Here is a 10,245-nt window from a genome sequence, read left to right on the forward strand (position 1 = left end):
AAGTCCACCACCATCTCCTTGGTCTTGGAGGTGTTTAGCTGCAGATGGTTGGCACTGCACCACGTCACGAAGTCCTCGATCAGGCTCCTGTACTCCTCCTCCTGTCCATCCCTGACACAACCAACTATTGCAGTGTCGTCCGAGTATTTCTGCATGTGGCAGAGCTCAGAGTTATACTGGAAGTCCGAGGTGTACAGGGTGAACAGGACGGGGGAGAGCACGGTCCCCTGTGGTGCTCCGGTGCTGCTGACCACAGTGTCAGATGTGCAGTCCTTCAGTCTGACGTACTGTGGTCTCTCTGTGAGGTAGTCCGTGATCCACCTCACCAGGTGCGAGTCCACCCTCATCTCGGTCAGCTTGTCTCTCAGTAGGAGGGGATGGATGGTGTCGAAAGCGCTTGAGAAATCAAAGAACATGATTCTCATCACGCTGCTCCCTTTGTCCAGATGAGAGTAAGCCCTGTGTAGAAGATAGAGGATGGCATCGTCCACGCCCACCTTTGCCTGGTATGCAAACTGCAGGGGATCCTGTGCGTGTTGTACCTGGGGTCTGAGGTGTTGGAGCAGCAGCCGTTCGAAGGTCTTCATAACGTGGGATGTCAGAGCGATTGGTCTGAAGTCGCCTGGCTCACTGGGGTTCTTCTTCTTGGGGACAGGGGTGAGGCACGAGGTCTTCCAGAGCACAGGAACCTTCCCGAGCCGCAGGCTCATGTTGAAGATGTGCTGAAGTGGCTCCCCCAGCTCAGCAGAGCAGGCCTTTAGCATCCTGGGACACACCTTGTCTGGGCCTGCTGCCTTCCTGGGGCGGAGTCTCTTCAGCTCCTTGCTCACCTGGTCTCTGGTGATGGTGGGGGGGAGGGGGGATGGATTGTCACTGGAGGTTGTATCTGTTCTGGTGGAGGTGTTGGGGGGAGTGAGAGGGGGGGAGGAGGTGTGTAGGGGGGTGCTGGGGGGGGGAGGAGGGGTGCTGGGGGGGGGAGGAGTGAGAGGGGGGGGAGGGGGTGTGTGGAGGGGGGGAGGGGGTGTGTAGAGGGGTGCTGGGGGGACAGGCACTGGCTGCAGCGACGGGGCTGTCGAACCTGTTAAAAAACAAGTTGAGCTGGTTTGCTCTCTCAGGGTCCCCGTCTTCTGCGTTGTTGTTTTTCTTCCTGCAGCCTGTGATGGTCTTCATGCCCTCCCAGACCTCTCTCATGTTATTCTGCTGAAGCTTCTGTTCTACCTTCCTTCTGTACTCCTCCTTTGCCTCTCGGAGTCTGACCTTGAGTTCCCCCTGCACCCGCTTCAGCTCTGCCTGGTCTCCCTCCTTGAATGCCCTTTTCTTCCTGTTAAGGATCTCCTTGACATCGCTGGTGATCCAGGGCTTGTTGTTCGGGAAGCAGCGCACAGTTTTAGTGGGAACCACAACGTCCATGCAGAAGTTCATGTAGTCAGTTGTGCAGTGTGTGACGCCCTCAATGTCTTCACCATGGGTCTCTTGTAGGGCACTCCAGTCAGTGGTCTCAAAACAGTCTCTGAGGGCCTCCTCTGCCTCGGGAGACCACTTTCTGAAGGTGCGTGTAGTTATCGGTTGTCTCTGGATCATAGTTTTGTACTGTGGCTTGAGTAGGACCAGGTTGTGGTCGGACTTACCCAGAGGTGGTAACGGGGTGGCAGTGTAGGCGTCCTTCACGTTTGCATACAGGAGGTCTATTGTCCTGTTCTTCCTGGTGGGACAGCTTACAAACTGGTGAAAGTCCGGTAGTGTGGAGTTCAAAGTAACATGGTTAAAGTCCCCTGAGATGGCGATGAAAGCATCCGGGTGCAGCGTTTGTAATCTTGAGGTGGTCGCGTGGATGACGTCACACGCAGTTTCGGCGTGTGCCCGGGGAGGAACGTAGACGCAGAGCACGATCGCGTGAGAGAATTCCCTCGGCATGTAGTAAGGACGGAGACTTACCGCCAGCAGCTCGATGTCTCTGCTGCACGTTGCCTCCTTCACAGTAACATGTCCATGGTGGCACCATCTGGTGTTAATAAACAGCGCGAGTCCTCCTCCTTTCCGTTTGCCGCTGCGTTTCGTGTCTCTGTCCGCTCTCACTGTAGTAAAGCCCGGTAGATCCACGTTAGTGTCCGGGGTGTTTTGAGTCAGCCAGGTTTCTGTGAGGCACATTAAACTGCACTCTCTAAATGTCCGATTGTTCCTCACAAGCGCAGCCAGCTCGTCTGTCTTGTTGGTTAGACAGTTTACGTTCCCCATAACTATCACCGGAACCGAGGGCTTGTACCTCCACCGCTTAGCCGCGAGCTTAGCCCTTACCAGGGCCCCCGCTCTACAGCCTCTGTACCGCCGCCTCAGCTCCTCTGGTATCGGGTGAACGATGCCGGCTTGTCCTGCTGACCGGAGCGAGAGCAGCGTTTCCCTTGAATAGGAAAGTTTTCCGCTGCTCTTTCCACGAAAACACGAAAAAGTATCCATAGGATACATAAAGTTGTACACTGAAGGTGTACTATAAAAACTATATAGTATAGTACTATAAAAACTATATAAACTATAAACGTAGAAGTTGGCACAGAGCCACAACAAACGAATAACATATCAGACAAGTACGACAGGGACGGAGCTACTGAATGTGCGGCCACTCACGTCGGCGCACAGGTGAGAAGTCCGCACAGGTGAGAAGTGATAACATACCATGACTTCTTACGTAGAAGTTATTATATAAGTTACTTGTTATTATGATATGTCTGTAGATGTACAGACATCTCAGTTAGATTTAGAGTCACTAGTTACTTCGTATTCATAAAATCTTATACTAGCTTCAGGCTAAGGGTCACAGGCTCTCCAAGTTTGGAGTGACCCCTTCTCTAACTGTAGCTCACTCCCTGGGCCTGACAGTATAGTCACAACTGCCCTGGTTGGGTTGGCTGTTACTATGACAACCAAGGTTACTGTGTTGCATCTTCCCTCATATCTGGCTTTTCCGGCAGACTTGGGCTCAGTCCTGTTTTTTAACATTTCCCCTTGTGTCTGAGCGTCCCTTTGCCCCTCGGAACATAAGGACCACCCTTCAGAGCCTCATAAGTCATCAGTAGTGTGAACCACATTAATGCAAACCGAGGCAACGATATTACCCCTTTATTCCAGTCGAGACTCCTAATTTCCTACAGTAAAATGTCAAGGTATGGCTAAGTTGTAGGGGCAAGGGCTATATTGGGTCTGAGCCTGAGGGTCTTCTCTCCTATATCTGAACCCTCACACACCTGCTTTGTCAGAGGCTTTGAGGTAAGAAGACACTTTAAGGATCTTGGTAGAGCCAGGAAGAGGAACCTGCCCCTAACTTTAGCATTCTCATTAGGATAAATATCAAGCTAAATGGGACACTTTGGCAGAACTGACTTTGTAAGACACTATATAGACACTGTGCTGTAATGTAACTTCTCCTTGTGAGTCATATATAAAGATCTTCAGCTGAAGCCATCTCAGTCTGCTGAATCTTTCTTGTGTGAAGTATCTTCAAAGTCTCTAAACTGTTTTTAAAGCTACTGTAAAAATATACTATAAAATTTAGCTGGTTATAAAAAAGGCAAGCATTAATATTGATTTTGAACACTTTTTGACCTATATTTCTACATAATAATTCTTAAGGCCTCAAACTGTTATAAGGGGAAAGGTTGGAAAAGTATGTAGCTGCACTCTTCAAAAACAGATTTTTTAACAGCAGAGATCCTGGATCAGTATTTCATTTGACTGTTAATAGAAAGCAGGTTTAGCTTTAGGTTAATAGCATGACATCAACTGTGTGGAGTGAAAGAATAAGTGAGTCCAACGACTTTGATGCTGCCTTCAGGAAATGAAGACACTTATGTGCACTATGTTCATGCAAGATTTGGAGGAAAAAAAAACTGATGCCAATAACCATGTGATAATTCCACAGGAAAATTTCCCAGCACAAGGAGTAAGAATTGTTCCTACTTTTGAATATAATACCGTATATAAAATGAAATGTTTGTGGGACCAGAGCCGAAACAAAGCATTAGCTACAACTCTATCTATAAAATACTCTCCTTGAATTGTTCACTCCTTGTTGTCCACTTTAAGATTTCATCTTAGATAGACCCACCCTGGTCTGCAGATATCCATACACACTCTTGGCAAATTTGTTTACACAGTGCATATGACACACACACACACACACACACACACACACACACACACACACACACACACACACACACACACACACACACACACACACACACACACACACACACACACACACACACACACACACACACACACACACACACACACACACACTCTGATGAACAAGACATTTAGCCCAGATCATGAAAGGATTCATGATCACACATAGATTTACTTCTAGGCAGGGCGGTCCCCTGTATATATTACAACATGAACGTTGACTTAGGATGATACTAGAGTACCTACAGTAGCAAAATAGTAACCTACATACAAAAAGTGCAGGAACATTAAGCCATTTCTCTGAACTAGACATTTAAGAGAGAGCAGAGTGTGCCAATAAGAGGCTCTGCTGTTTGTCAGACATACAGTATATGTATTCACATTCCATTCTCTCACACAAAATCTCAAAGACATGTGGTGCCTTGGTTAACATGGATAAGTGGATGGGCAGATGATATATGCGAGATCAAGAGAAATTGGCAGGAAGAAGCAGGTAATACCCGGGATTTGAGATGAGGGGAATAAAAAGGTGAGGATCAATGAGAGAAAAAAAAACTGTCTGGCAGGGGTTGCAGAGGTCACTGAGTGAACATTTAAAGAGAAAGGGGAGGACAACTAACTGAAGGGACAAAAGATTTTCAGCAACTATCCTCATATTTTTTGCCAACAATTTCACACACATTTGTGAATAATCAGATTTTAACTACAGGATTTTTGTGTCTGCTGCATTTTCTCTCTCTATTACTTTTGCAAGAGCTGAAAACATTTGATGTGTTCTTATGTAGCAACTATTCTCAGTCAACAGGAAGAAATCTTGCTGTTGCATGTTGTGTGAGTGAAACACATACTGCACGAGAACAAGTGTAATGAAAATATTTGATGTAGAAGGAAATCAATTTAGCTGATTCAATGGGTATATGCCATCTTATGACCTTATCTTATTTGTAGCAGCAGTGGTTCCAGAACTGCATTTAAAGTATTACTAAGGTGTCATTCATACCAAGATAGGCTATAAGTCAAGAATTATTTGGAGAAAACAGATGAATCCACGTAAATCTTGACACTACAGTAAGTATCCACAAATAGGAACTGGAACTGGAACCAACTGATCATTTTCCTTGGCTGTGAGTCGAATGAGGCTCTGACGAACTCACCTCTATAGTTAACAATGAACAGATCTACACATTTTAATTAATACACAGCTTAATTTAAAATTGCTAGAATAACATCACTAGCAAGATTAAAAAGGAGAGAGAGTTGCGATTGGGAGTGGTAATTGAAAAAGTGGGACGTGAATCATATTGAGACACCTTGAAACATACGATGTGATCATTAGCTGACGAATAAGTATGTTGTTTGGATTTACATTTAATCAGCTGCACTGCTCTGAATATTTACACTTGTTGGGGATTTTCAGGAGCGAATATCTGACCAACGGTTATGTTGGGTTTTATGACGTAAAATTTGATTGTCAAAATAAATTAATAATTAAGTTTATTTAATTATTAATCTAAATCAATAATTGTTATTAAACTGCGTTTAATAAACCTCGGGGCACCACCCTGTAAACAGGGAACAACCAAAATATTACCAATATCAGTCTCAAATTATTTAATTAAATACCAATATCATTAATAATTAATAATCTGTATTTAATTGAAGGTGTGAAATCCGAACACAAAGCCCTTTCACCCAGCCTAAGTCACAAAGCAAATTCACAGTGATCACAAACAACGACTTTTTAAAATATAATAGAATTTATTTAACAAAGCAACATCAAGTTAATCAATGAAACTCAATCAAACAAATAACCATCATAAGCCAAACTACAATTAACAAACAAAACAAACAAGCGTGGCACATGTGTGTATGTGTGTGTGTGTGTGTGTGAGAGAGAGAGAGAAAGGGGGAGGGACGTACAGACAGCGACAGACAAAATGGCGGCGGCCACGCGTGGTCACGTGATGGCGGACACAGAACGTGATCTTCGTTTCAGCAGCGTCTGGAAAGCCACAGATCTCTATGTGTGTGCGTCTACCGAAAGGTGCGTGTGTGTGTAAAGCGAGAGAGCGAGAGAGATACAACGCCCCTCGACAGCTCAATCTCGGACTGGAGCTACAACTCAGAGCATAGTTTACTTCACTTATCAGAAACCAGTGGCCGGATTCGTATCAGACGGCGTTCACACTGGTCTTTCTGATAGTGAGTCTATTACTCGGTTATGACGCGGGAGTTCACAGATAAACACACAGGACACAGCGGCACAAATAAAGAAAACAAAAAAGAGATTTTTCTCTGGTAAAATCTAAGACACAGTGGTCAAACACCAAGCAAATATTATCACCGTTTCAATAATAACTCAGTTATTAAACACACTCTCTATATCTAACTGCCCAGACCTAGCTAAGCCTCACTTGTAACCGTTTTGTCCGCGGTTGATGAAAGGAGAAAAGGGGTCTTCGGAGCGTCTTCCTGCAGTTATATGGTGATGGCGGCGTGTCCAAGGGGGTTGAGCAAAGGCCGTAGTGTCCTCCGTCGAGCGAGGTGATCTCCGTGGGTGTCCTTTCCTTAAAGGACGGAACGAGACGTAATCCTTACAGTCTCTCTCAATACCGTTTTAATATGGGAGAAATAGACGCTCTTCTTTGAGATGCGTTCAAGTGGATGATCTAAAGCTCGGAATTTCGGACGTCGGTGTGCTTCAAGGCCTTCGATTAACTGCGCGCCAAAACTTTTAAACAAAGAGAAGCGTGTTGAAACAGGAACAGAGTTGGGTATCCCCGGACGTCGCCAGACGACGTTTGAAAGAGGCAGAACAATGAAGCATGGCCGGCTTTATACCTCCCAGACTTCACACCTATGTGTTAGGTGTGGCAAAGCATTCTGGGAGTACCTGCAAGGCATGCTGGGATAAAGAGTCTTTTGTTGTAGTTCTCCAAACGACACAGCCTGAGCTTTGTCATTCTGGCTGGACCCCAACACACTCATTGGCTTGTTTGATAAGACAACACAAAAGACCGTGAAATTTCAAGAAATCAAAACAACAAGGAAAAACTGAAATGCAGAGGTATAGCATTGGGAATCGGAATTGATGTAAGAAACATAAAACCAAAACATTCAGCATTTTGGCCTCTGGAAAGGCTAAAAGTGAATAATTGGTCAGCTTCTTTTATACACATATTCATGCTGACTTAAAATGGCCATTTCTGATTCGTACTCTGGCCCTGTTCTTAGTCAGCGTTTTCCTATTGAAAAGAAAACGCTATTCCCAAAAACAGATCGGAAATTGTTTTGTAAAGGCTTTGGTATTTGGTTGTATTCATAAAATTTTAAAGGTCATGAAAAAATGCCAAAAGATCCCCAAGCAATTCCACGAAATATTGAATAGACATTTAAAAACCTATGTTTTTTAAAAAAGAGATCTTCCAGAGTTACATTTGAAAGCCAGGAAAAGCTAGGATTTATAAGGTGGGTTTGCTTCAATGCCAGAGACAATTTGAGTTTTGGGTCCAGGGAACATATGTCTTTATGTGCATATCACATTTGGAATCAATACTTTTTCCACGCTAGCTATAAACTTCCGACCTTTTACTGGAGTTTAACATTTGATTTACATTATTAAGAAATGTTGATTTAAGCAAGGCAAGGCAAGGGTTGTTTGGTATAGAAGCATAGACGAAATGTATTTTCCATTCGTACCTTTGCTTTGCTTTTATCCAGCACCCTGCCAGAAGAGCTGAGTGCTGCTTACTGTTTCTCTCTTGTGGGATATGTGTACAAAAGTTCTTGTACAAAATGAAAAAACTGATCCAAGAAATATTCTAACGTGAGAGCCATGTAATGTCTCAGATTGTATTAAAGAGCAGAACCAGCACCTGGCAATAAAAAAGAAAATCTGACCTTTGGACACCCTCAAACAGACACATACTGATTTTTGCTACCACACACAGCAAGGTGCTCCAGTGGCATTAATATTAACCTCAATGGGATCAATGTATTTAACCTTGAGGCCTGGCTATTCAAACACATGCTTCTTTCTCCAGGAGATAAAACACAAAGACAGATTTGAAGTTAAGTTCCTATCCTCGACATCATTATTGATTTTCGTGACACAAAGACCAATCAGTTACTTTTCTCAATAGTCAATATCAAGGCCAGCCTGTCCAGAACACTGAACGCCAAGCTGAGTTAATATGTTGTGATATGTGCAGTAGCTCGTCTTGTTGCAGTCAAGCAACATGCATAAGGCATGACTCACATGTCACTTCTGATTTATACCCAACATTGGCCAAGAAGGCAGTGCTTTCTGTGTAGTATAATGTTATCTCTTTTTTGTGTAAAGCATTACTTGTGTGTGTAAGTGTCTTGCTTACAGGTTATTTTCCATATGAATCAAAGTGTGCACATTTGTCTGTGTGTGTTCTAGGCTGTTTGACAAGGACAAATGGCTATTCCCCTCAACTTTCATGCTGTATACAAGGTGTTGCCCTGACTGCATGGGATTCTCAATGTTACTCAGACCTTGAAACTGCAACAGAGTTAGGGCATCACACAGAGAAGATAGATGACTTTGTTCACCCAAAAACACAATTTCCCCCCTTTTGTGTTTGTGCGAGAGAAAGAATAATATCGGTAGGACTCCCCCGTCTGAAGTAAATGTCAGGGCAAGATAAGTAAAGATCTCTCCGATGCTTTTATTGCTTATTGTTATTTTGCTTTCCTTATTCAGATATTTCCTGCTGTGGAGACAATGTGTATGATAATGTGTCAGCATGCCTTGGATTGTATCTACTCTCCACCGTCAGAAATATTGTGCTTCAATATTAAGCTTCATTTTTGAGTTAATTCCTCTGGTTATGTTTGTCTATCCAATCATTTTAATACCAAGAACAACATTGTCCAACCTACCTCTGTTGGAAAGATGGTCCTAAATGTTTCCTGACAGTTGTCCCCTGTTCGTTTCATCCTCTACTTATCTTTACATTTCATTGGTTGTTATGAAATATCTCAAACAACATGGCCCTTTTGGTGTCTTGTTATTATCAGCAATATTAGATTATTTGACATTTCTATATTTGCTGTTTTTTTGCTTTCAAATGGAAAGCCAAATGTAAAGCTAATGCCGATTTTCAGTATACTAGTAGAGTGAAGTTGGGACCAAATTCCCTCTACATAAACTTTGCTGTTCCAAAATCCATTGTGAGCATGGCTGGGAGAATGTTGTTCTGGAAAGATTGCATAAATAATATTTACTTGAAGATAGCCACATTTCTTCTGACAACAATAAAAACTAAATTCAGAAACGGAGTCGTTGAGGTGTGTAAAAATAACTCTTTCTAGGGTTAAGGTTAGGTTTCTATTGAGTCTGCTTAGAAGAAGCCTCATCGCAACATGTCATGTAAGTATCAAATGTTATGTGATGTTTCTTCTCATTTTCACATTTACTATTTGTAATAGTGTTTTATACATACAGTATATGGAAAAAGTTGACAGGAAACTTTGCTGGAGTGCTAAAGAATCCTCAAGACATGCCGCGTGTACACTCTGTGAGGCTCATCCATCACTCTAAGAGCTAAGACAGTGAGGAGAGAGAGAGAGAGAGAGAGAGAGAGAGAGAGAGAGAGAGAGAGAGAGAGAGAGAGAGAGAGAGAGAGAGAGAGAGAGAGAGAGAGAGAGAGAGAGAGAGCCAACTCATTAGATAAAGCCACAGACTTAGTTGGCTAAACCTCTTAGAGTCCTCTTCGAGTGGCAGAGAAAAGGACACAAAATCCTTAATGACACTTGGAAAATGTATTATCGGCATTACCCTGATTTTTTTTGGACTGCACTCTGAACAGCTGGTAGAACCCTTGCTGTTGGCATACATCTGTGGCAGTGCTTTACTGTGTCATTCCTCATAACAGTGACTTTGCTCAATGGATGGATACAATTATATCCAGAAAATACACATACCCACTCACACAAAATAGAATTTGAAGAGAGAAGGTTTTGCAGGAAGCAGGGTTTAAACAACGCAAAGCACACTGTTTTGAAATGGTTCTGCTGGTGAGCCTCTTGATAGTT

The sequence above is a fragment of the Symphodus melops genome, assembly GCF_947650265.1.
Source record: "Symphodus melops genome assembly, chromosome: 20".
In the NCBI taxonomy this organism is placed as follows: Eukaryota; Metazoa; Chordata; class Actinopteri; order Labriformes; family Labridae; genus Symphodus; species Symphodus melops.